The 25,890-nt window shown below is 47.8% G+C and overlaps 1 protein-coding gene across 4 annotated transcripts in view; it reads left to right on the plus strand.

Moving 5' to 3' along the window:
• The first annotated feature begins 3,145 nt into the window (after window positions 1–3,145).
• Window positions 3,146–25,890, plus strand: part of FOXN3 (forkhead box N3) — a 215,420-nt gene continuing 192,675 nt past the window's right edge. The window contains exon 1 of one of the 4 annotated variants that reach the window (XM_063333955.1): window positions 3,146–4,310. The gene's annotated coding sequence lies outside the window, so the exon portion shown is untranslated. Of the gene's footprint in view, window positions 4,311–5,788; window positions 6,560–7,050; window positions 7,176–25,890 lie in introns of those variants that run through there. The other 3 variants (XM_063333954.1, XM_063333953.1, XM_063333952.1) reach the window with 3 other exon arrangements.

Below are 25,890 nucleotides of genomic sequence, written 5' to 3' on the forward strand. Positions count from 1 at the left end.
TAACTGCATTATTATGGCTTACGTTATTTAATGAGACGTGCATAAAGCTAGTTTACAAGATAACTTGATCACTGTCTTTGATTCATCCCAATAAAACATGGAGGTTTTGTTTTCTCAGGGACAAGGAGGTGACCATAGAATAACACAGTGGTTGTGCTTATTAGAAACAGAACGCTCTCTCCCTGCAGAAGGAAGCACTCTCTCAGTAAAACTTATGTGAAATTAATCCAAATATACGAACAATTAAATGTGATCCAGCAAAGCCATGTTACTAATATCAGTCCAGGCGAGATTAATAGAACAGAGCACAAATTTTGGCAAGTGAGAAAGAGGGAGATTATGAGGAAATCTCTGCCCAGGGTTCTCCATCCCTCTCAAGGCAGAACAGCCAAAAGGCTCTTGTCTCACCGTACAACACTCCAGTCCTACTGCTTGTATCGGGTATGGGGGCTAATCCCTGTGAGCTTTCCTTGCTTATTTTCACTTCCTTCATTTTGATACAGGTATCAGGGGTTTTTTAAATGCCTAAGAACATGTAGTTGGCATATTGGACTAATAGAATGGTAGTAACAATCTCCCTCCTGTTCATTTGTGTTTTATGCACATGAAAGAAGACACTATCAGAAGAAAAAAAAAAAAAGAGACTCAATGAATCAGATGCCATTCATCTCAGAACTTGAAAGCCAATGAAATAACTAAGATGCCAGAAAAAAATATCTGCTGTAATTAAATTGGCTGACTGGTGAGTGCCCTGGTGATGGCCAGTGTATCTGTATCTAGCGGAGCCTTGCGAAAAACATTGCTGGAAGGAGCCAGATCGACCTAACTGGGAAATGCAAAGACAGATGAAGTTACACAGGAATTTCACAACGCGGGCTTGCAGGATGAGCGCTTAGCCTCAGCAACGCACAGCAAGTTAGCACAACACCAGAGCAGACCCCAAGCTGCTCCTCCACTGCTCTGGGCACCACTAAATTGCCATCACCCACCCAAGCCAAGCCTCGGGAAGCTGCCAGGCACAGCCATCACGCCAGGTGCAGCCCCAAGTTTTGACAAATCCCAAAGTAATAGAGATTAAGAGATTAATGGTCTGATTTCCACTCTTTTGACTTTATGCATGTGCCCCTCTACCCAGGTCATCCCAGCAGCCCAAAGCCTCTGTGGCAGATTTGAGGATGGGGCGGCTGGATTTGCTGAACTGGCAAAGAGCTCCAGGAAATCTGTTGGGGCAGCTGCAGAAAACACTTGCAGCAGCGTCACAGCACTTTCTGACTGCTCCTCAGCCACAGTGAATGGGGATGCTCTACATTTTTAATCCATTTCTATGCTAAATAAAGTAGATTTGCTCGAGTTGCCTGAAAAAGTGACCTGGACCTTTTGCTGTGCTGTCGCACAGAGCGCGATGGTGGCTCAGCGGTGTCACTTCAGAGAGGGAGCAGAGCTAAACCAGGGAGCAAAATCCTTAAACCCACCAAGTGAGATGCAGGAAGCGCATCTGCTTGTGCTCAGCCACACAGTGAGAGGGCAGCTCGTAGTGGCAGCCTGAGAAGGATGTGAATCATGGAATCATAGAATCACAGAATGTGTTGGGTTGGAAGGGACCTTTAAAGGTCGTCTAGTCCAACCCCCCTGCAGTAAGCAGTAAGCAGGGACATCTTCAACTAGATCAGACTCCTCAGAGCCTCATCAAACCTGGCCTTGAATGTCTCCAGGGATGGGGCCTCCACCACCTCTCTGGGCAACATGTTCCAGTCTCTTCTCCAATGGAGAAGTGGGAGGACGAGGGAGAGGGGAAAAAAGCCTGGGGAGCAAATGCTGATGTGAATGAGGAGGCAGAGTGGGCATCCCTTTGCCTCAGGCTAGACCTAGAATAGCCAGAAAAACTGACTGAATCTTGCTGGCATGGTTGCAATCAAAGTAACACCTGTAACTACCGTGTGAATTACAGGAGGTTTAATCAAAGAATGGAAAATAAATGAAAAACTGGTTTTATGAAACATCAGAGACTACCATGCTTCCCAATGATCCCTTCAGACAGAAAGGCGGGACTAAGTTCAGCACTAGCAGAACAGCTTCATAAATATTTTCTGGTAGTTTTACGTTATTCTAAATTCTGCCTCTGAATAGTCATCAGTCTTTTTTCCATTGGCATTAAAGCATATGCTCTTGGATCCTAGTTGCATGAAGTTAACAGATAACCACCTTCTTATTTTTTGCTTTCAGTCTTTCAGTATTTCTGCCACTGAAGATCCTCTTCTACGGCTTCAAGTCGAAAAATCTTTGTGGCAGATTTGGCATTGCCTGTAATAATTTATGAATGTGATGTGTTGACATGTTTACTGTGTGCATACATTGAGCTACTTCAATAGCTGGATTGTCAAGACGTGTACCCAGGAGAGAGAAGATGGATCTAGGCATACATCTTTGAGGAAACACTTGGGAAACAAAGCAGGCGCCCTTCACTGTGATGTTTTGGCTGGGCCCCTGCTAGACTCACTGGAGAGATTTCCCTGGGAGGAATGTGGGCGCCTGGAAAGCAAGACATGAAAGACCCCAGAGAATTTACAGAGAACCACTTAAACAGAGGTTTTTGAAAGCAAGACTCCAAAAGGGGTCGAAAGTGCTCAGATCTGTAGATGTTTAATTTAGTAGACGTTGGCAAGACTACAAGATAAAGTGGATGTGAAATATATTTTAACCATCATGCTTTATTTCAATGGTTAAATGGCTCTTCTGGTTTAAAAACGTTGTTTGGGTCATGCAGGAAGTCTCTGTTCTCATGTACATGTGTGAGTGTGGAGAATGCATGGGGTATGTAGGCCGGAGCTTGCTGTAAGCGTGAGAGAATCAGATTATCCCATCCACGGAAAGGTAAAAGCTCAAGGCCTGACCTAAGCAGAGGGTAAGTCAGAAAGACCACCGACAGCCAGGAACACAGCAGTAACCATAACAACACCATCATCTTATAAATTCTCACACATAATTCTACTAATGGCTTTTATTAAACATTTAAGCCTTAGCATTCAAGTGATTAATATTTGTTACAAAAAAACGTCCCATTAACACAAAGTACAAGCTGAAACAAAGTTAATGAGCCCTAATGCTTGCAGGATGATTCAAAGTTTAGGGGTGTTATTAACAAAAATAAATTAATGAAGAGCGGAAAAAATCCAGTTTCATTGTTGACCAGAGAACCTGAGTTTTATCCTTTTGGTTCATAAAATCAAATCTATTGCCCAAGTGACTCTTACACTGTTATGAAAGTAGTATAAGAACACATCTATGTGCATAATTAAGTACCCCTATGTGACCATAAAAGGTCTGCCTGGCTGTCCACGGGGAATGCGAGTGGGACTTGATTCATAAGCACGAAAGAGGGAACGTTATTACCATAATCCCCCTGTATTTCACTACTTTGAGGCTCAGCCTTATGTGGTGGAGTGGTCAGGGGTACAGCCCTGGACACAGGCATGTTTTGGTACAGGGTCTGGGCCGTGTGCCCTGTACATCTGAGAGTCGGTAATAAATTGGCCTGGAAATGCATAGGTGAGTATCTGGCCTATGAAAATTTTAAGTATAACTCAAGTCAGGCACACAAAAAACTGAGGCGCTAGGTATATTAAGCATATCTGGAAATTTATATGAGTATTTTTTTATTTGCGTTCTGGCTTTGCACTGTCAGATACGAATGGCAAATGGGTAAGTAGAAAAAAAGTCACTGACATCTTCCTGACCTTGAAAACATGTGATCTGGATTAAAGCAGTGGCATTTTTATCTTTGTGCTCAAATGAAGAGACTAAACACGTTCAAGAAACAAAAAGGGTAAACAGCACAGCTACAGCTCCTCCTTGCTAAATAATCACATGGTGCTACAGCAAGTCCTTGAAGAGACAGAGCGGTCTGATAGCAGGACCTACAGCTACTTTGTAGATGAAGTCAAGCTCCTTTGGAGCTGCCTCCCCCGTGGGACTGGAGCCCTTCCCAAGAGGCATCCCTGTGGCAAAGTGCCTCTCGTCTGCCTGTCCCTGGAGCAAGCACCGCGTTGTGCCGGCAGCAGAGAGGAGGCGGCAGGGACATTTTTTCTTGAGGTAGGAGAAGAGCCACCTGTGCCCCAGGGCTGCTCTGGGGGCTGTAAGCTCTTGGGCCAAGAGGCCAGAAATAACCCAGGAGCTGCCAGCTGGAGAGCCCGGATTTACAGACTCTCCGAGAAAACAAGGCGTATCGGAAAACTTGAGAGAAAATGGACTGACACGGACACGGGAAAACGTTCTACAGCATAAATCATAAATTATCCCCTGTTTGGAGAGAGGTAAGAATTTCATCTCCATTAATTTCATCCGGCAGACACAGATAACAAAGCAGCCCTCTACATGGGAGAGTTAACAGTGCTAAGATTGATACGGAGAGACAAGATGCACTTGGAGACATAGGAAAAATGCACCTCTGAGAAAAGTTTCCACTATTAATATTTTTCCCTTGCAAATGTGGGTCTTCTAAACCACTCTTTTCTTTAGGAAGGATCTAAATGAAGAGGAGGTGGGAAGTAGAGCTACAAAGCATGTAAGAAAGTCTCAAATACATGAGTGGGAGGAAGGAGGAAGAAATGAAAGAATAATGAAGCTTGCATCACTGGGAGCAAACAACAGAAGAAGGGAAATGCACGTACTTGTGGCTAAATTTTGCAGGAACTTAGGCTGAGGTTTGAAGCTGCTGTGGTTAGTGTAGATACAGGCACAGAGTAATTCAGACGACCTGATCAAAGGACAAAAACCCCACTACTACTGATTTCATTAGGAAAATTACCTGGCTTAAAGTCAATGGGTAAGCACAGGAAAAAATGCCTCCTTTCTAACGTTGGTATGGAGTAGCCTCGCAAAGGGTAATTGGCACCTGCAGTGCTTATGATGATTATGCCATTTGGGGGTTCCTTCAATGCGGCCAAGATTTTGCCCTTTGTGGACACTCCTGTTGGCATCTGCAGGATTTACACATGTGGCAATGTTGCAAATACATATTCGCATTTTTAAAAACAAGTAACAGATGTCTTGTTATTATCATGGTGCCCGGGGTCCCCAGCTCTAAGCACATTAATAGCTGAGCCCAAACGCTTAGCTGTTTGCTCTTAGGGTGTTTTCGTCAAAACTAAATCAGGTATTTCTATGTCAAGAGCATCTCCAGTGGCCGCCATGCCGATGGCTACCCATCTGAACTAGGTAGCAAGCCTGGAAAAGGATCCCGGGGTTGGGTTTATTCTGCTCCTTCCGATTTTTTGTCAGTGTTAGGCGTTCAGTGAGCAGGGCTGCGTTCTCCTGCTGCAGTCCTAGGGGTATTGCAGAGCATCCGGTAGCAAACTTACCACCGAGCAGAACGAGGGACCTGTGTGTCTTATGCAGGAATCCTGTGGAAGGGGAATGCTTCTGTCCCCATGTCACCAAAAACACCTATAAAAGGAAAACTGTAACTCTGCTCAGAAAACTCCAGGGTTTTATATTCAGTTTGGAATAAGCCGAGCCTATCCATCCATTGAAGAGGTGAGTGTCAGGGAATCAACAGGAGGTTCTGGCCATCTGCACGGCCGAGCAGTGCCCAGGGATACAGCTAGGACCCAGGTGGGGGCAGGGAGAAGTTTCATGCCAGCAATTTTCACGAATGAAAGGACCGAGCTGCTACTTCAACCCATGCTGGCTTTTCAAAATCCATCCTGAGAGAGCAAGAAAAAAGGGCAGAGGAACCATGTTTCCATTCCCTTCTACCAGTAAAGCTGCATTTGATACAGCCACAGAAAAACATTCTTTTTTTCCCAATCTTATCATCAAAATTCAGAGTTGCTACTTTTTGTATATTGTTGACCTCCGAAGGTTGCAATATGCTGGTGCAGAACCTGGGTTTCTTTGTGTCACTCCCACACGCAAGCGCGTTGGGACTGGGGTTGGGAGCCCTGTACTGTTGAGTGGTGGAGTTTGGATAGGCAGGAAACAGGTTTGGCAGGACACAGCTCTCGTTCTGCCCTCTGTCCAGACTCAGTGTCAAGAGGAAAGGGTGTATCCCCTGGGGAAAAAAAATATCTCATCCCATCCCATCCTGAAACAGTCATTCCCACATTATGGCAAAATAAATCTAAAGGGGTAAAGCTAGGCTTCTCCTATAATCACTATGGCAATCGCACGTACCTGGAGTTGTCACTCTATAAGGGTTGGTTGGAGAAAGGTAAATTTACAATGAATAATTAAATGCCCTTTAGAGGCTTGACAGTTCCCCGGGCGTGTGGCAGTGCTGATGGCACCCACTCCCTCTGAGACCCTGCCAACACTTGCACTCAGGGACGGGTCCCAGTTCAGCCCAGAGCTCCCTCTCCCCTGCTTTCATGGGAGGCAGGCAGGGGAGGCGGCGGGAGGAGGCTGGGATGAGGGCTGCAGACGGGTAGAGGAGGAGGAGGAGGAGGAGGCAGGGTGCACCCGCGGTACTGCAAGCTCTCCTGGCGTGGGGGAGTTTTCTGTATTCAACTGTAAAGAATACAGCATTAACGAGGTGCCAGGCCCCGGCTGGAGCTCCCGGCGGGTAAGACGCTAACAAAAATAACAGTTTTATTTCTGCATGTTTCAGTCTTCAACACGTAGAAGTCCGGCTCCAGTGACACGAAGGTCGCCCACAACGCGATGCCCACGGCAGGCGGCCGAGGCGCGCAGGCATTCACCAGGGGGTGCTGCTCCCGCGCCCCCCCCGCCGCCCCGACCCCGGGGCGGCGGGACGAGGGCAGTGCCGCCTGTCCGCACCAGGAGGCGGCAGGGCGGGCGCGCCGCGGGGGGAGTCAGCGGGGGAAGGAAAAGCAAAGCGTGGGACCGGCCACCCGCCGCCTTCCGCCAGCCTCAAGGCGGCCGCGGCCGCACGGTCCCGCAGGAAAACACCTCCCCGGGGAGCGGGACCCCCAGGTTTCCTTGGGGGAGGCCCGGCCCGGCCACTCGCCGCCAGGCGCGGGGGGCGGCCCGGCGGGGCGGGGCGGGGCGGGGCAGGCGGGCGGCGCTAGGGCCCGGCGGGGCGCGGCGGCGCGCGGAGGGGGGGCGGCAGGCGGCGGGGCGGGCTGCGGCTGCTCCCGCCGCGGGGCGCGGAGCGGGGCCGGCCGCGGGGCGCACCCACCCCCGCGGCGGCGGCGGGAGACACGGGCCGCGGCGAGGAGGTAACGGCGGCGGCGTTTCGCGATGTCATCGGAAGGCGGTGCGGGTGGGTGGGTGCCGGTCGTCCCCCCCATCCCGTCCCTCCCGGGGAAGGGAGCCCCGGCCAAACTTTTGGGGCCGCTGGGCCGCGGCGGGGAGTGAGAGTCGGGGCTGCCCGGCGCTGCCCGCCCCAGTCCCGCCGCGCTGAGGGGGCGGCAGCCCTGTGGTGGGGAAGGGCGACCCGGGACCAGCGGGGGAGGCGTGCGGGGCGGCCGGCGGGCCGCATCCCGGGCGGGCTGTGCCCCGGCAGCGCCTCCCCGCCCGCACCGGCACCGCGGGGCGGCCGGGCCGGGCGGGAGGGAGAGAGCCGGCGGCGGCTGCAGCCCCGGCCGGGGCGGGCGCCCCGCCGCCTCCGTGCTGTGCCGGCGGCTCTGAGAGCCGTGCCTGGGGAGAAGCCGCTCGGTGCCTCACGGGCTCCGTCTGTGCTTGCGCCCGGGTGAAGGGCATCCCCCGGCAGGGCCGGGCTGTCGGAGCCGCCGGGAAAGGGCAGTTGTGGTTCTCACGTCAGCCCCGCTTTTGCTCGCTGTGCTGCGCTCCGAACTTGCCTGGAGTTACGGTGGATTAATCTCCCGGCAGTCCGTGCATGTGTCGCCGCACGCCGGAGAAGGATTTCCTCGTTAGCCCGCCGGCCGGGCCGCGCTGCCGTCAGTTCTTATGTATGTTACCAAAAACGCGCCCGTGAAAACCTGTTCGCGCGGCTGCGGCGCGGCCGCTCCTCGCAGCCCAGTTCGCTGAAACTTTAATTGCGGCAGGAGACGTTGTACCGTGGGGCCGCTTACGTCAGCGCAGACCGTTACTCCGGTGGGATAACGGCGTCCGCTCACGCCACCGCTTTTCCCGCAGGGAGGGCTCCGGCTGTTCCGTGGGGAGCATCAGAAACAAAAACGAGCAAACGATGAGAATGAGTTGGTGTGGTATTAAAAAAAAGAAAAAATAAAACACCACTGTGGCGGTGACTGTTATGGGCACCATAAATCGGGCAGCGACACCCCGGTTTTCTCCAGCGTAGCCCCCCACGTATCAGCCGGTAAACAGCGTAATACCGTGATCACTTTGCAGCCGAAAATATAAGGCCTTGCAGCCCTTGGCTGCCTAAGCGTTACGTGTCATTAAAGTAGCTCTCTTGGAGGAGAGGGACTGTCCCAGGAGCTGTAAAATCTATAAACACTTTTCTGATTGGTTTAAAAATTTAGACACAGGAAGCGGATGGTATCTAATAACAGACAAGTGGAGACACTGTTGTCATGGAAACTGAGAAGACTACCCCCCCTCCCATTTATTTAAAAAAAAAAAAAAAAAAGAAAAAAAAAAAAGTCTGCATATCATCAGAAATGCCTGCAGACCGCCTTGGCTGCTGTTGCCTTTCCCACAGCATCTGTTGAAACCTGAGAACGTGCCTGTCAAATCAAGGTCATTTTACAATAAAACCCCGCGCCGCCGCCTCCCCTCTTTTCCTCTCCGGACGGTGTCCCACACTTTCCACCCAAGGAGGAGCTGGGGAGACGCAGCCCGCCTGCCCTGCGCCCACCAGGATGCCCTCCGGATTGGAGGTATGGCGGCAATCCTGCCCCAGCCCGCGAGAGGCTGCTGCTGGGGGGCCCGAGGAAGAAGGCTCAAAGCGAAATGATTAAGGATTTTTTAAAAAAAAATTAGTAGTAAGGGATGACTTTTTTCCTTTTTTTTTTTTAAATCAAATGACCAGGCCACGTTTCTTTTCATGGGAAGCTGTGGACCTGGGAGAGAAAGCTGGGATTGATTAGATCTCCCTCCCTTCCTCCTTGTTTCAAAGTTATATTAAAAATGTAGTGATTTGGGTTTGAATATTAAGGCCATTTCACAACTCTGCCTCACCTGCAAAGAGAAACAAAAAAAAGGAGGCAAATGGCTACGGGGAAACCCTGTGCAATTGCCTTTAATAAAAAAAAAATAAAAATCACCATTTGGTAATAGCATGCTATTTGAGGACAAAAGCAGAGATACAAGAATAAAATATACTTCATTACTGATGAATGCAGCATGAGAAAATCAGGCTATTATTGTGGTAAATTGAAGTTTTAGTTTGCTGGACTATTGAAAGTTTATTGTGTGTGAAAGGAGAGAGCTATTTTGCTTTTGGAGCAGAAGAGAAGTATTTCACAGCAAACTCACAAGAAAGGTTTTAGGGCTTTTGCTAATTTTCTTGAGCAGCAGCCGTTGATTTCAGATGTTTGTGACAGAGATGTCTTTAAGTATTCACTGCATCTTCTCCGAAACATTTCATTTCGTTGCTCCCTTTAATCTTCATTTTGCAGGGACCAAGCTCAGAAAAAGCACTTGAGTGCTTCACCCACTGTATAAATCATCACTTTGAAACCTTAAATGACCAGTCTGACCTCTCTTGCCTCTTTGCTTGCATATTTCGCTTTTTGCATTATTATTTCTTAAGAAAACCAGAGCGGGTCTGGTGGATCGGGAGGTAAATCCTGCAGGGCACTGAGGCGAAGGCGCTCAGCCCCCTTTCCACCCACGCCTTTGGATCTCCCCATCCAAAAACCCCAAGGCTTGGCTTTAAAATCTGGCTGTGGGCAGAGCAGACTAAAGGGATGGCAGAGCCGGCGGGAGCAACGCCTGCTTCTGCTCCAGGAGTCCCCCTCGGGATGGCACGGGGGCGCAGGAGCTGGGACCTCCCTCCTCCTGCTGGGACCTGGGCACTTGCGTGTTTAATCCAGCTTACGTCTGATTAGCCAGGTGCTGCTTTTAATTGCTGTGGAGTTCGAATGGAGAAAGTTTGGCTTGGTAGCGAAAGCGTGCTTGCTTCTAGAAGCGAATTTCCTGTTGTCGGGAGCACCCTTATCTGCAGGAAGGTTTGCCGGCAGGAAGTGTGTCGGTTACTTGTTTTTACGCAGCGAAGGAAATGAGCTGGATTAGGTATTTTCTAGATTTACCCTTCATCGTCCTCCGTGTGTGTGCTACTCTATTTATCTCTAGTGGTTTTAGTTGGTAACAATTTTATGGTGTCAGTCGTTCCCGAGGGAAGTGCGAGAAGTTAAATGCTTATGTTGTCCTCCCATTTTTTGCTGTTATAAAAAACCCATGCCACCAGCCTCTCTGGGCCGTATTTTCAAAAGTATCCAATTTGCAATTTATACCTTTTGAGCCTCATTAATGATACTCAGATAGGCTTCCCCCCCCCCCCCCGCCCTTAGCATGAAAGATCAAAAAATGCACCAGTTATTTTACTAATAGGAGCAGTCCCTACACTTCTGAACTGCTTTTCATCATGGATCATAAATCACTTTAGAGAAATTCATTTTTTAACATCCACAGAAGTTTTATGAGCATAGGAATCTGAAACATAGCATTTCACGTGGACTGCCCGAAGTTGCAAGGCAAAATTGGGAGCAGAGCTGGGAGTCAAATTAATTGCCCCTTAATTAGCGATTGCTAATGGAATAAAACTTTGAAAATGTGTCTGCCTTTCCCCAGTGCGCTCGTGCTAATGTGCCAATGCAGCATGTATTTATTTGGGATGTGGGGTTGGGGGTGAGAATATAAGCAGCCCTTCCCGAAAATGCCAGTCGCTTACTGGTTCCCGTCCAGCCTGGCATGGCTGGGATGCCAGGTTGGAGGCTTGTAAGATTAGACACAGCTTTGGAGGAAGGTCCAGAAGAAAGGTGAGGGCTGGGGTTTAGGTCATTGTGTTCTAGTAAGCAGGGAGGTTCAGGGAAATAAACATTATTTCTCCGATGTCTGCTCACGACGGAGTATTTATGGCGTTAAGCTGAACTTTTGCAGAGGGTTTTGAGGAGGAAACATGGAAAAGTTACATAAACTTGTAAGAAGCTGCCTGGCATGCGAGTGGCTTCAAGTAGTGATTTTTGGCATGGGAGATATCTTGGTGTTAGGAGCCATTCCTGGCAGAAGGAGCAGCAGGGGCTGTCCAGAAGCCTAAGCTGGGCTGGAACGGGACTGTCCTGGCTGATGCTGGAATTTGCCAGTTCGTGACTTCAGACGTAACACAGTGCTGCACGACTTTGGCCACGATTTTGAAATATTTCTAATGAAACCGCATTTGGCTTGTTAGTTGCTCTCACGGCTGAGCCAAAATAAAACTGTAACAAGAATAATGAAAAAAAAAAGAAAAGAAAGGACCTCAACAAAACAGCATTTTGTTTAACTGTAAAAATTACGGCCGTGTTTTTTCAGAAGTGATCAGCTGATTCTGGGAAACCAGCTTGAAGCTGTGGAAGGCAAGGCAGTTTTTGGGAAGCGACTCCCTCCTGGGCTTTGGAAATCCTACTCCATTTAAGGTGTCCGAAGTTCAGTTGCTGAGCATCAGTACAACTCAAACCCTTCTTAACTTTGCTGTAACACTTCAGGTGCCTTTAGCAGTCTTGGGACTTTTGCTTGGTCTGGACTGACGCTGGTTGTCTAGCCTAAGGCGTGCGCCTTGGCTGCCTGCGTAGCCCATGAAGGAGCGAGGCTCCCTGTGCCCCGGCTGTCCCCCTCAGGGATGGGATAGCCCCGCTCTGGAGATGGCTGGTGAGAGGGGTCTGGCGAACGGCTAAAACTCACCACGGCTGGACACGCGACTTCCAGGTGGTTCAAGTCGTGTAGGACCACCCTCGCGCTAGTGCCGGCGCTGGTGGACGCTTGCTTGGCGGTGGTCAGTTTTTCCCCACCTCTCTCGGGGAGGAACAGACGTAACTTCTTACACTCTTTCAAAACTTCCCCTAAAACTCATCTATCCCATAGTGTCTGCAGAAACTGGACGGGCTAAGTCTGCTGGAGGTGAAATGTCAGCCTGCTAACACCAAATGGTATTTTTGTCGCTCTTTCCTTTTATTTCTCTGTCTGTAGTCTAAGAGTCTCTTTGCTGGAGGTGGTCTTTCTCTGTGTCGGCACTGACTGCGGGACAGACAGGCAGATGGCAGGGCTGTGACCCATGGTCAGGGTTGGTAGGTGCCGCTGAATGGAAAGATCTGCCTAGCTGTTTGATACCGTAGGTTTTTTTCCAGCATTAGCAGGAAATTATATCAATGCTAGCCAGTATAATAAAGTTTCCAACACTGGGTATTTTTACCTTTTACTGAAAATAGGTTAAAACCAAATAAAAATAGGTGTTATTTAAGGAGTGGGATGGTTTTGGCCCACACCGGCTTCTCCCTTTGCCCACCTCCCACGTGCGGGGTTCTGGTGGGACTCTGTCTGTAAACTCCGTTTGCTGAGGCCGAGCGTGAGGTTCCCTGCTGGGAGCCTAATTACAAAGCACTTACCTGCCACCTGTTTGCTGGTACAGCCCACTCACGATGTCTGGGCACACATATTTTTGTTGCAAGGAAAATATGGGAGACTTCCTAGCAGAGGGGGCTTTACGTACAAGGCAATCCAAGTCTGATTCCGGAAAGCGTTTCACGGAGTGGCAGCTTTCTTGGAAACTGCTCTTTTTAAGTGTCGTTCTTTGACAGACCCTGCGCCCGCCCCGCTGAACCGAGCGGTGGCCTTGTGTCTCCTGTGACCCTACCTCCCATCTCCAGCCCCTGGCAGCTCTGCGGCTCCCCGGTACAGAGCGGCTTTTTGTTTTTTGTTTTTTTGTTTTCTCTCGGGATTTGTAGAAAGGCCAACCTTTTCCCCAGATCAAGTCAGCTTTTGGCACATCAAGCAGATGCGAACTCCCCGGCCCGACCTGTCCTTGCAGAGCCGCGCTCAGTGTTAACTCCCCTCAGTAAGATCTTCTCATTGCCAATTTAATTGCTGTGCGGGCTTGTTGTGGAAAGGAGCAGAGGCTTTAGAGGGGTTAGGAGAGGTTATTAGAGATGGGAGGAAGCTGAAGGTCTGACCCATCCGTATTTGACTGGATTCAGTCTCATTTTACCCCCAACTCCAACTTGTTTTGAACTGGGTTTTACAGTAGATCATTTGTAGAAGCTACCCAATTAATATGTTAATTTCAACACCAGCTTTTGTAAAGCTTTTTTTTGTTGGAGGTGGAGAAGGGATCCAAATGTTTTGATCCTATTTTTATCATTATCTTCACTGAGTTTTTCCTCACTCTGTGCTTTGCAGAGAGGAGCGAAATTTTAATAATTCACTAATACACTTTCAGTTCATTAACATTTTATCATTCTGGCATTGTGCATGTGGTGAACTCCTTAGTACTGTCATGTGGGGGCCTGATCTTGCCCCCACACTCTCACATCCCTCCAGGTGTGGAAAACCCAAAGCGCAGCTGCTGTTCTGCATTTTGGAAAGAGCTTTTCTCTTTTTCCAGTAGATGGTAAACTGAACAAAACACGCAAGGTTTTTTGGTTGTTTCTTTTTTATTTGGTGGTGGTGGTTTTTGTTGTTTGTTTGTTGTTTTTTTTTACAAAATGGAAACATTTCTACAAAGATCGCAGTGATGGTTAGGCTGGAGCCACTAATCGCCATCCCCCCAGCCATTACAAGAGTTAATGGTGTGGTCTAGAGAGCGTGAAGACACAGGGTGTTATTGTGGTATCGTTTGTGTCATTTTACATTGCAGCATGTTTGGTTCAACCCAGGATTTATGCTGATATTAAAGTGGTTATGAAACTTTCAGGTGCCTTCCCTGGGACAGCACAATGCTTGGTATTAGGATGGCACAAAGAACACATAACGCTTCATGTAATCTTGGTGATTAAGTACGTAAATTTGCAGGTGTGTGCCCATGTTCTGTTAAACAGGTACTTTTTAATTGTGTCCTAATCTGACATTGGGTGTTGCGCTTCTGTGGCAACTTTTTTTTTTTTTTTTAGCATCAAATAAACCTCTGAATTAGTGCATGATTTATTACTGCTAATTAAATACTGTTAGCACACCAAATTACGTCAGGCATATTCAGAAGGCATAAGAAGCCAAGCATGGCTGAGGAATGGAGAGTGGGTAGGTACAGGAGGCTTGAGAGTGGAAAGGAAACTTCTGGGTTGTGAGCAGTAGAGGACTAAGGGCCAGGTAAGAATTTCAGGAGGTTACTTGTATGGAAAAGAGCGTGGCTGTTGGGAGACCGGAGGACAAGAGATCACACTAATAAATACAGGAGATATTGAGGGACCTGGCTGATGGTTTTTACTTGTCAAATAGAATATATTTGCTTTTAGAGGCGCCAGGACAGAAACTCATCTCTTGTAAATTGGTATAATGCTGTTGGAGTTAGTGGAATTACACTGACTTACACCAGCTGATGGTCTGCCCAGTGGTGTTACAAGAAGAGTGAAGATGTGAAGGATGGGGGAACTGGAGGAGGTCGTAGGCCTGAACAACAGGGAGGGTGGAAGTTTGTTCAGAAGTGATAGAGGCTGGGCAAGTGAGGGGGTTTGTTAGGAAAGATCAAAAGGTCCATTGCAGCTATATTGAGTTTGATTTGACGACAAGACACCCAGCCAAGAGATGTCAGCAAGGCAGGCTGAGCGATGGGCTTGGCTGGAGAGGAGAGTCGACGACGGAAAAGTACATTTCTCTTTGGCACGGCAGCGATTGGTGTGTGAGTGAATAAGATCATGCACAGGGCAAGGATGGCGGGGGTGGGGCGGGGGGAAACCCGGACGAAGGCCACAGCAGGAAGCAGGGGAAAAATGAAAAGGAGCCAAGGCCACAGCAGGATCCAGGGGAGAGGAGGTGGAGGCAGAGAGCAATCCCTAGACCAGGACGAGGAGGTCCAGAAGACGGCGTACCACGAAGCCAGGGCGATCCAGGAGGAGGAACAGAACAAACTTGTCAAATATTATTTCGGGTTGAGAAGAGAAAGGGTATAACATTGACTTCTTTAGAGGCATGAGCCGTGAATAATCTCTACTACAATTAGGAAATTTTGAAAAGCTGAGCTATAAGTAAACTACATCTTAACTGGTATGTCTGATTTTTATTTTTTTTTCCCCCTGTCTTATGTGGCAAAGTAGTCTCATGTAGTGGTGCAGCAGACCTTAATGTCCTGGGAATGGTTATGGCACCATCGCTAATAGATGGTGCTGCTGTGGCTGCTCCGCGCCTCGCCCTTCTGGGGGGCGAAGCGGCCGCGTCAGCCCCGCTTTACCCCAGGGGCCTCCCGCTGGGCCCTGTGCCCAAAGCAGTCGGGGTCCTGGGGCAGGCGTTGCAGTCAGGTTATCCCTCAGGAAATTCAAACGAGTACCGGGAAGTCACAGCGTTTTGATTAAACATAGGGGCATTGTCGCTGTGGTGGCCATACCCTGGTTATTAGGCCCCGTGAGGGGAGAGCGGTCGGTCTTGAACCACCCCTGGGCTCGGCGGGGCGGGGGAGGCAGCGAGGGGTTCCCCCCAGGTCTGCTGGCGGCTGGAGGGAGCAGGGATGGGGTGGGTTGAAGGAAGGTCTGAGGGAAAATCTCGCAGCTTCAGCTCGTCTTCTGACCGAGCGGGAAATCTCACGGTGGATGTTATTTCGCCATGGGAGTCACGTTGTGCGAGGAGGAAGAAGACGCAGGCTGGGAAAAAAATGAGGAAAAATGTGGAAAAAATGAGGAAAAGTGCGGAAATTCGGCACGTGCACTGGGATGGTCACCCTTGCTCGCAAGCAGGTCTTGTTACTGGAGCAGCTGCAACCCATTTACAGTCCTGGGGCCTGCTGCAAAGACTGGAAACAGCCTGACTAGAAATGAGCCTGGCTTAATTGTACCAAGACAAGAAAAATTTAAAAAGCAGTGTCAAAAGTGAAAAGTAAAGTGTGTTTTAAAAATCCTTTTGGTTTTTGTAAGCCATTTCTGAAGGGTGGGGACATTCCCATTCCCTGTTTGTGACTCCGGTCTCCCTGTCCAGCTCCTCAGAAGCAGCCAGCCTGGGCCGGGAAGTCAGTGTCTTTAGAAACAGAAAATGTTTTGGCTTTCCAAGTGGAACAATTTCTTTCTTTTCTAGTTGTATCAAAAGCACGTGTTGCTGCGATTGCGGCAGTTTGAGGGGAAAAAAGCTGAGCATCTTGAAGCTAAAATAGTTGAGAGACGACTCCTGGGGAAAAGAAGGAGAGATGTGGAGGGCTGGCCTGGTTTGAGGTAGAATGGGACCAATTTTTGTTTCGGTAATTTTACTTTCCAGTTAAGTCTCTTCTAACTAACTGCAATCTCTGAAATTAACGGCGTATTTTTTTCAGACAATGTCTGCTTCCAGAGTGATAAGACCTGATGCTTATAATTAATGCCAAGGAATGGTATGCGGAGAGGCTCCTGCTGATGATGCTTATTGCTATAACAACCAAGGTCAGCCCACTTTGTGATATGCCACATTGAGGGTCGGAGGCAGAGCAGCATAGAGGGGTCACACCTGTGGGGAGGAGCGGGCAGGACGGGTGACCCAAAACCGACCAAAGGGGCGTTCCGTCCCGTCTGCATCATGCTCAGTATAAAAGCTGAGGGATCAAAGGGGTCAGGCTCTTTCTTCAGTGGCCAGTGTCCAAGGAGGACTTTGTCTGTTTGTCTGCCTTTGATCCTGATCTGCGTGTTCCTGACTCCGGATCTGGAATCCAGTTCCCATCCGTCGCAGAGTCCAGTCTGGGACTTACCCAGTGTGTGATCATAATCCTGTGAGCTTGATACAGTTTTGTATGTATTGTATATATTTCATTGTTCTCTTACTGATATTATTATATTTTTATTAGTAGTATTTTATCAAAGTAGTTTTAGTTTTCTTTTTCAACCTATAAGTCTCGCTCCCTTATTCTCTCTCCCTTCTCTTTTTGGGAAGGGAGAGGGGATAGAGAGAGAATCTATTGTTTGTGTGGTGGCCAGCCCAGCCCAAACCAGGACAAGGGCTCAGAGGCACGGTTATGGGATGCGAAGCCTTTCATCATGGGTCACTCAGGTGGAGTACCTCCAGAAAGCAGCAGTTACCCTCAGGGGCTCGTGCCTGCTCTTGGTCCCGTGCAGCCACCGGGACGTTGAGGACTGGCGTGAGCTCAGGTGGTGGCCTTGCTTTGGTTCCTCACGGGCTGGTAATGAGGCTGCGGGCCCTCAGAAATCACTGATGGCAATTAAAGACCGTGACTGTAGGATCAGGCTTCCCCGCAGATTGTGCTTGTGCCATCAGTTTGGAGGGTTGTACAAAAGTGTTGAAGAGGTGCTGCGGATGAGGAAGGGGCCAGGCACAATTATATAGCCCTCGAATCCCTTATCGAGGGGACAATTTCACAGTGCTAGTAGCAAAGGCTTTTTTACCAGAAGAGCAGTGGTATCTGTCGTCAAGGGGCTTCATGAAACAGCCTTTGCTGTGTTGGTGGTAAGAATAGCATCAGTCTTGCCCAGTTCCCCTTCTCCCTGAGAGGGTTTTGTCTCAAGCTGGTGGACTCTGCCCACTCCCCGACTCCCCGTGTGGGCTGCACTTGGTTCATTCAAACCATGCCTTTTTGTGCAAAGTGCTGTCTGTTCAAATGAGGGTGCCTGTTCACGGTGTGACGTGGGCAGTTCAGGAATTACTTTGAAATCTGGAGCAGGATTTTTTTTTTTCTCTTAGCAATTTTCATTCTGAATTTGTGTTCAGTCTTGCTTACTACTATTAGCTACTGCTAATTATGTTGGGGGTAAGAGCTGGGATTACAGAGCAGCAGGGATCCCAAGCACCCTGCTCTGTTGTAGACATAGTGTGGGAAAAAGATTTTTTTTCTGGCTCTGAAAACCTACAGCCTAAATAAGGTATTTGGAGCAAAACTTACTCCAATATAGAAGTCTCTACGCCAATATAATTATTTGTCCTGCTTTTGTATTTCACACGCTTTATTTAAGCTCCTGTCGCCTGCTAATAATAAACGAACATTGGGGAAATTTGGAGGGTATAGAATCATGCACAGTATTATTGGCATTTTTTGAGCAGCTGCTACAGTCCTGCTTATGTTCAGTGGATTTCTTACTGTCAAAAACAGTTTCAGCACATGAATGAATGGGCAGGAAACCACGTAAATATTAATATAGACAGAAACTGCCCTCCCACTTCTCGCTCATTCAAAACAGCGACGACAAAGTCAGGCAGTAGGATTCAGCTCATGGGCTGTTGAGAAGAGCTTGTTTTATTTCAGAAGCAGAGCTTTGTTCTGGTGGAGATGGTGCATTCCCAGGTACTGGTGCTGGGAATGAAGCTTTTTGTTCCCAAACTCAAGGGACAAGAGGTTCAGCCCAGGTGCAACATCTGTAGGCGAGGAAACGCGTTGACTTCTACAAGTGCTGAAGCAAGCGGCATGGCACTTTGGAAAATCTAGCTGTTCCTTCTGGTGCCAACGTGGGCATGAATGCTGGCAAAAATTGAAGCTCATCCCTTTTCATGCCAAAATCTATTGACTCCAATTGTCTTAGCTGATTTCAATGACAATTTTGCCTGAGCAAATAGCTCGGTATTTGATGACATAGATGGTTGATGTTTAAAGTCCACCTTCATGTACTCAGGAGGAGCTCCCATGGGATGCAGTGGTGGTTGCATCTGATTTTATGGATGCAGAATTAGATGCTCCATTGCCGTCATTGATATAGTGATGGTGACAGTGGTTATTATTAGTTTGTATTCCAGTGGTAGGTAAACAGTGTTAATATTTGGCTCTTCTCCAGACATCTCCGCTCTCCCAAGTGCATTTTCCATTGATACCAAATGTGATTTACGTGAGTATTCCCACTCTGGCAGTGTGAGTGATGCACATACGGCTCTTTGGAGCCAGCTGATGAGAAGACGCCTTTATACATAGATACGCTGCAACATAGATTTATACCGCTGTAACCGTGAAATCTATATCTTGTTATGAACAACACGCAATATATTACTTGTTTGTGCAAAATTCAACGCTTCACCAGCCAATGAAATAAGGAGCAGAGGGCCAAACTCGGCCCCCTGGGTGCAGTGTGTTGGCCTTTTCTGACTTGCAGACCCTTAAGCCCATAGACTGATCTCAAAGTCTTGTGGCTACAGGAAGGAGGGAAGATGGGTTGTCAACATGTTAGTCTTGTGGTGATAAACTCTGATGTTTAATGACTGAACCCAGGTCACAGCCTTTCCCCGAGTTAGCGTACTCATCAGGTCTCTTTCTTGGCTGCTGTGCTTTACAGAAATGCAAGAAACTAGTTGTCTTTAAATTTAAATTTAATTGGCTAAACCTATTAAGGAGGAGACAGACAGACAGACGTGGGCAACAGGATGATCGAAGCCTTTTTTAATAGACAATAAAGCTAACCCGCTTCCCCTGAAATGCCTAAGCAGCAGCCTAAAGACCTGCTTTGTCTGAGCTGCGGAAGAAAACATGGTTAGATTACAGAAATGCGTGTAATAAGTTTATTACAATGCATTAATTACCACTGCCAATAGTTATCCTTCATTATCAAAGCAACTTCCTGCAAGATAAAATAATGAAACATACATTTTCATATGTCTTTGTCAGTCAGAAGCCCAAGAAGGGATTCCTGTTCCACTTCTATCTTGTGGAATAAAGTGGTGCAACTCCGCTGAAGTCAGAGGTGGATAGCTGGGGAGAAGGCAGCTTCCTTTTTTACTAGAGAGCTTTAATGCAACATTGTTTTATCTCTGCACATTAAAGTTAATAACACAGCAAGTGTATTTTGAAGTTAAGTCTTTCTAGGATCTCTATATGTTAAATAACTGCGAACAAACTTTATAGTCACTCTGTAGGCCCTCACTATATATCATTTTGAGCTGCCTTCTATCTATTACGTTTTATCTGCCTGCAAAATCCATTTCTAATTCTGGCCATATCTCCTTTGCGATCACTTGCCAGAAATCTATTCCCAGGATTCTCCTTATTTTAGTGAAATATCTCTGCTTCAGCACCTTTCCCAAGGTGGCTGATCTAATCACAGCACTATCAGTTATCACTTCTCATTTCCATTGCTAGCTCTGTCAAATGCAATGCACAGCCTAGCAAAGTGACATTCAAATACTCCCGGTGACCAAAGCCATTTCCCTCTCTTTTACTCCACAAAACTGGAATTGTATGTGGCTTCTTAAACACGCGCCCTTCGCTCCAGGAATGTGACCTGTAAAGTGCACTGTGGGATGAGTTAATATTAATCAGATGAAATAGCTGCCTCTTTATTTATCGCAGGTAGGTTGCTTTATAGTGACCATCTGGATAGTAAACGCCACATCCCCGACCTCTTTTTTCAGGTAGAGGTTTCAGGTAGAAGCATTTCAATGCTTCATTCCTGCCAACTGGCAAGAGAGCCCTACCTTGCCATCAGAGAAATAAAATTTGTCACCTCACTGTTCCTAACCTCCATTCTTGTCCGTTTAAATATACATATTTCTCTTTTAAATGTGAGTGTGACTGTATGCAAAGGTCAGCGTATACCAAATAGGGAGCTTGTGTTTCTCAAGTGAGGAGTCACCTGCATAGTGGGATTCTCTATTAAGGCTAAATGTGGTTTCTATGGACACAGGTCCAGCAATAGCATCATTTTTTTTCCTTGGGTGACAAACCTCTTAGTGTTATCTTAGATTGCTATCACAGACTCATACTTGTTTTAATAAGTGTGTGGCTGACTACTCCATCCGCTCTGGAAGATAAAGTTATCCACGTGCGTCCTCACAGCCCTTCCTGCTTTGCGCCATTTAACACATGCTGTCACGAGCCCTGCTTTGCTGCAGTCTCATTTTTCCCTTGCTTTTTGCGAGGACTGACGCTTAAATCTTGCATTTTCGGAGCAAGTGGGGAGCAAGCTCTCACCAGACTGGCTCTGAGTGTGGGGAGAGCCGTCTCCACGCACTGTCCTGGCTCCAAATCAACACAACGTGCAACACTTGCACGGTGCTGGGAGTTCACCGTGAGTAGCACAGCTCTGGATTTCTTCTGAAATCATACAAACTGGGTTTTGGGGGTTTCGCTCCCCCCACTGTGTGAATCAAATAAACCTGTCTTGCAATCTGCAGCAGATGAACACGTTTTCCCTGTAGCCCGTTACAAGTTGCAGAACTGAGTTTATTTGTTTCAGACAGCAATGGGAAAAATTAGGAAAACAGGTTTTAAGCTGACAAAATGAACCAATCCTTTTGTTGTTTATGGCCCAAGGTACAACGCAAACCAGGTGCTCTGCGTTTCAGTTCTTTGGCACATATTTCGATGAGCCGTGTCACAGCCTGGCGAGCTTCCAGGGCAAGGTGTTTGCAGTCCCTCCTGGCTGTCCCTCCAACACTGTCCCTCTCATTGGCTGCAGAAGTGCAAACTGGGGAGCATCTACCCAAACTGGGGAGCATCTGCCCTAACAGGGGATGGCAGAGTGAGCTTCTCTGTGTCTTTATGGCTAAATAGAAAGAATGTCATCTAATGGCTTAAAAAGCTGCTCGTTGTTGTGTTTTTTTTCTAGCTCTTTCTTCACTGTAGGAAGGTAGGGAAATCTGTGTTAAAATAATAATTAAATGCTGACAGTACTAAATTTCCACCCAGTGTGAGTTGGCAGCGGTTGCACACCAAAACATTAGGTCATTAAAGAAAAATAAAACCAACTGATTAAATACTTCGGTATGTTTTTCTGATTAGCTATTCTTAAAAAGAGCATGTGGCTGTAATAGAAGGGTGTACTTGACAGCAGCAATTACTTTTTTTGGGAAAGGTAAAATACTCAAGTTATAATCTGTATATATGTGTGTGTGAAAGGATTTCTTGCTGATCTTAGCTATGGGGATTTATATCTCACTAATCATCCATTTTCAAAAGCCACCACGAAATCTCCCTGCCAGGAAATATGTGAAATCCTTTCAATATTATGTTTCTGGAAAGAATAGTTAACAGTGACTAATGCGCTCAGGGTTTTGGTTTTGGTCTCTTTTTCCTCTTCTCTGGCTAGACAGAGCTGATTTTGCACTTGGGAGTCAAACAGCCATGGTGGACCTTGCTGTGGCATTGGTGGTATTGAAGCACCATGAGGCTCAGGGGCTGGCAACATTGTGCATCCTGCAGACACGCAGATAAAAGGGTTTCTGCCCCAAAGAGCTTGCTGTGATGGGGAGGTACGTGAAGTCGGGTGAGGGTTCAGAAGGGGGAAAGAAGGTGGTGTTGGGAACAGAACCCCCCGTTTACCCCATGCCCACTCATGGCCAGAGGTCCACTGCTCTCGGAGGGAGGCTGAAGCTGGCTCTCTTGACTGTGTTTTATTAAAGCACTGTTGGCTGCGCAGACTGAAAAGTAAAAATTGTCAAAAGACGCATTTATAGGCTGCGACTTTTCACCACCTGTTTCTTCCTTTGATGCACTCTACCATATATTTGCTCCAGTGTGCTCCACAGCAATGGGAGCTGATACCTACAGCACACATGTGTCTGGAGCTCCTTCCAGATCCTCTTTAAGGGATGTTGCTGGAGCTAGCGAGGAGGGGAGGGGACTTGTGCCACTGCAGGCGAGTTGTGGCTGCTGCTGGCCCCATGGGAAGCCCTGGAGCTTGAGATGGGTCGGCAGGCTGCCGAGCATCCCCTCCCCGAGTGCTGGAAGTGTCTCTGAAAGCTGTATCACCTCTGTGGCCAAAACATACTTCCCAAGCATGTGCTGAGTGTGGAAGGACGTCCTGGCTGATGTGGCTCCTGCTCCCATCGTATCAGAGCAACTGGTGGTCTGTGGTGTGTGTATTACAGTGCCAGCCCTGCGAGGCACCACAAGGTCGTCCTTCCCTCTCCCCTCCTTCTGGCCCTTCCTTCCACACTTAAACCGAGGAACAGAGGGGTTAAGAGAAAGGTTTTGTAAATTACTTCAAACTATTCTGTTGTTTGAAGACGTAGCATAGGATAATATGACCTTTTGTTGTATTAATATACTCCTGACCTGTATGCAGAAGTTGCCCATGAATAGTGGTCTCACAAACATGATTTCTGCTGCCTGAAATACATAGGGAAAATGTTCATCTGAAGGGGTTCGAAGGAGGCTCAGCATCATGTACTTGCAGTTTTACTCACCACTTTTGCTGGACTCTTTTAAGGGCAACTGGGATATTCATTTTTCCCCTGGGAGCTGTATAAGTTACATACTTTTTTTTTTTTCTTCACTATGCATTCCAGAAAGCAATTTCTCAGAAAGAGTGGTTCCAGTTTAATCTCCAGATTATCTGTTGTTTCTTTTTCCCCCAAGATAAAGCGGCTGAATAATGAGCTGACCCTGATTCAGGCAGTGTTGGGGACTATGTATGGACATATGTGTAGGGATGCCGATTTTAGGAGTACTGCTTTAGGGTTGCCCTGTTTCATCTGTGTAGCCTCAGCACATCAGTTGTTTGGAGGTGAGCACGGGTGCTCCAGCGAGCCTGGCCACTGCTCGGGAGTCTGGTCCTGAGCCCCCTGGAAACACCCCGGATTTGGAAAGCAGAACAAAAGGCATATTTCTGCAAATGTTAGAGCAGTGAACTTTTTGGAATTAAATGCAGTGACCAAGAGCAAGAGAAAAATTTGACCCTTTTTTCTCTCCTGTACGAAGATGTGCCCAGCAAAGAACAGATTGGGTCAGAGGGCTGCCTGCGGTTGTCTGCGTCTCAGGCTGCCTCTATCCCCGCCCTGACTGGGGGCAGAGTGACCTGTTTTCACTTACATCTGCTGCCCTTTCTGCCCTGAAGCTCCCACCTCAGTCGCAGTCCTCCAGGGTGGCAAGTGTGACGTGCCCTGGCTGGGATGTCCCTCCATGATGCTTCTGTGGGGGAGCTAAAGGCCCTCTGCGTGGGGACCCTCTCTCGTGGGAATTGGTCACCACTAAACCTTAGTGACAGAAAGTGGCTCTGGGAGCCTGGCCCTCATATCTCCCAGTTCATTGGGTCCTTGTAGTGGTAGCACCAGGTTGCGACAAACTATTTCTCTGCTGACATTAATGTACTTGACCCTATAGAGTTCTAGGCAGCCAAGCAGTTACGGGCCATTAATCTCCAATTGCTGTTGTCAGGTATTATATTCATTAATCCAGGGCCAAACAGTGGTTTAGTTGTCAGTGTAGACCATGATGAGATTATTTTTTTTAGCTCCTGATTAGTGCTGACTTAGTATCTAGTTACTAGTGTTTGCAACTGTGTAGACAGATGCCCTCGCATTTCACCAGTTGCCGCACCAAAGCTGGGGCTCGGTGTTTCAGGACCAAGTCCTTTTCCTGTGCTTAGATGGCTGGTTCGGTGAAAGCTGGCCACTGCTCGGGTACCTGCAACAGGAGCTGTTAGGTCTCCCACATAGTGCACCACGAAGTCTGAGGAACCCAAGAGGCGGTTCCCGGAAAGCTCTCGAGTAACCGGGCTGTTTTTTCACCCTGTGACCCCTTTGGGCACAACTGGGATGGAGGTGGGTTGCGTTATTTCAGTCCGTGTTCACACGCTGACTTTATTGCCTCATTTTGCAGAGGAGGAACACTCTAGGCATCCCGTGGCAGAAATTCCCCTTATTCTTGGACACCGCCCAAGAGTTACTCATCGGAACAATAATTGCTAAAAAAATAACGGTGCTGAGGACCAAGATTTACGGAGTGCTTTGATATGCCAGGCTGCAATGATTGTGTATAGAGGGGGCATCCTTTTGTAGCTCGAATTGCTATAAAAGGCTTCAATAGCCTTTCTCTGGCAAACTGCTGGTAGCCGTAGTCGGGAGTTTGTCTGAGCGAGTTTTGCAAGCTCAGTGCCACCGTACACATATTGATCTGCGGCTGCTCCTGAGGTGAAAACTGTTTGTGTTTTAGTACATTAAGTTCTGCTTGCACCCTTCTGTATGGAAGTCTTGTTTTGAAAGTATAAGAAAAACAAGAAGGGAGAATGTTGAGATGTTTTAACAGAGCAAAAAGCATTTTCTTCCTACACAGTGCCATTTCAGAGAGGGAACAGCTTCTCCTCCAGTTCTGTTTTGGTCTAGGTCTCTCTCTTCTGAGATTTAAACATATGCTTATATCGGTTCCTCAGCTGGTGTGTATCTGTTGACATAGTGTATCTACTGACATAATTCGCTTTCTGCGTTTACACCTGATGTTTTTGCTGTGTGTCTTTAAAGTTAGCAGATTCCTCAGGTTTTAAACATGGTCTTTTAACAAAGCGGTAACGTGCGGGATTTGGGGTTTTTTGTTTTCGTGTGAAGGAGCTTGACATAATTGCCAATAGGAAAAGAAAAATATTAGGGTGTTGCTTTTTATCCTGACATCTACAGGATTTCTTATGTCCCCTGAAGCAATTGCCCTTATTCAGCAGATGGGGACCATGAAGCTCCAGGTGGCTGGAGTGCCACCTAGCAGTCTGTGGCACACCTGAAGCAAAATCCAGATGTGCTGGGTATCTGTGAAGTGTTGTCACTGCAAGGCTGGCCGTTCCCTTGGGAAGCTGCCCTCAGCTGGAGGCGGGTCGATGCTGGTGAGGCACACAGAGTGCTCTGGCTTTGCAGCTGGTGCCACTTCAGATCTGGGACAAAGTGGGGATTTCCAGAAGTGCGTAGGTAAAGCTGGAGCACAAATCCATTGAAAATCCCTGTGTGTCCAGGTAAGCGGCTAAGATCCCTTGCAAACCATCACTCTCCTCAACAGAAGTGGAAAGGAGCACGTTTGGGAACTGTTGAGGCTGGTGTGCCTGGCCATAGGAGGCTTTGCTTTCAGATTTTATTTGTGTGATTTTTGTCCTGGCTGAAGTAGCGTTTAGGAGATAGAGTAGCAGCTTTAACCTCTGTTTAGGCCATCTGCAGAAAAGGTGTTAATTATCAGAGACCGGGGTAAAGTCCTGGTCCTAATGAAGGATCTCAATGACTTTGAGGATCCTGACA

The sequence above is a fragment of the Chroicocephalus ridibundus genome, chromosome 4 (assembly GCF_963924245.1).
Source record: "Chroicocephalus ridibundus chromosome 4, bChrRid1.1, whole genome shotgun sequence".
NCBI lineage: Eukaryota > Metazoa > Chordata > Aves > Charadriiformes > Laridae > Chroicocephalus > Chroicocephalus ridibundus.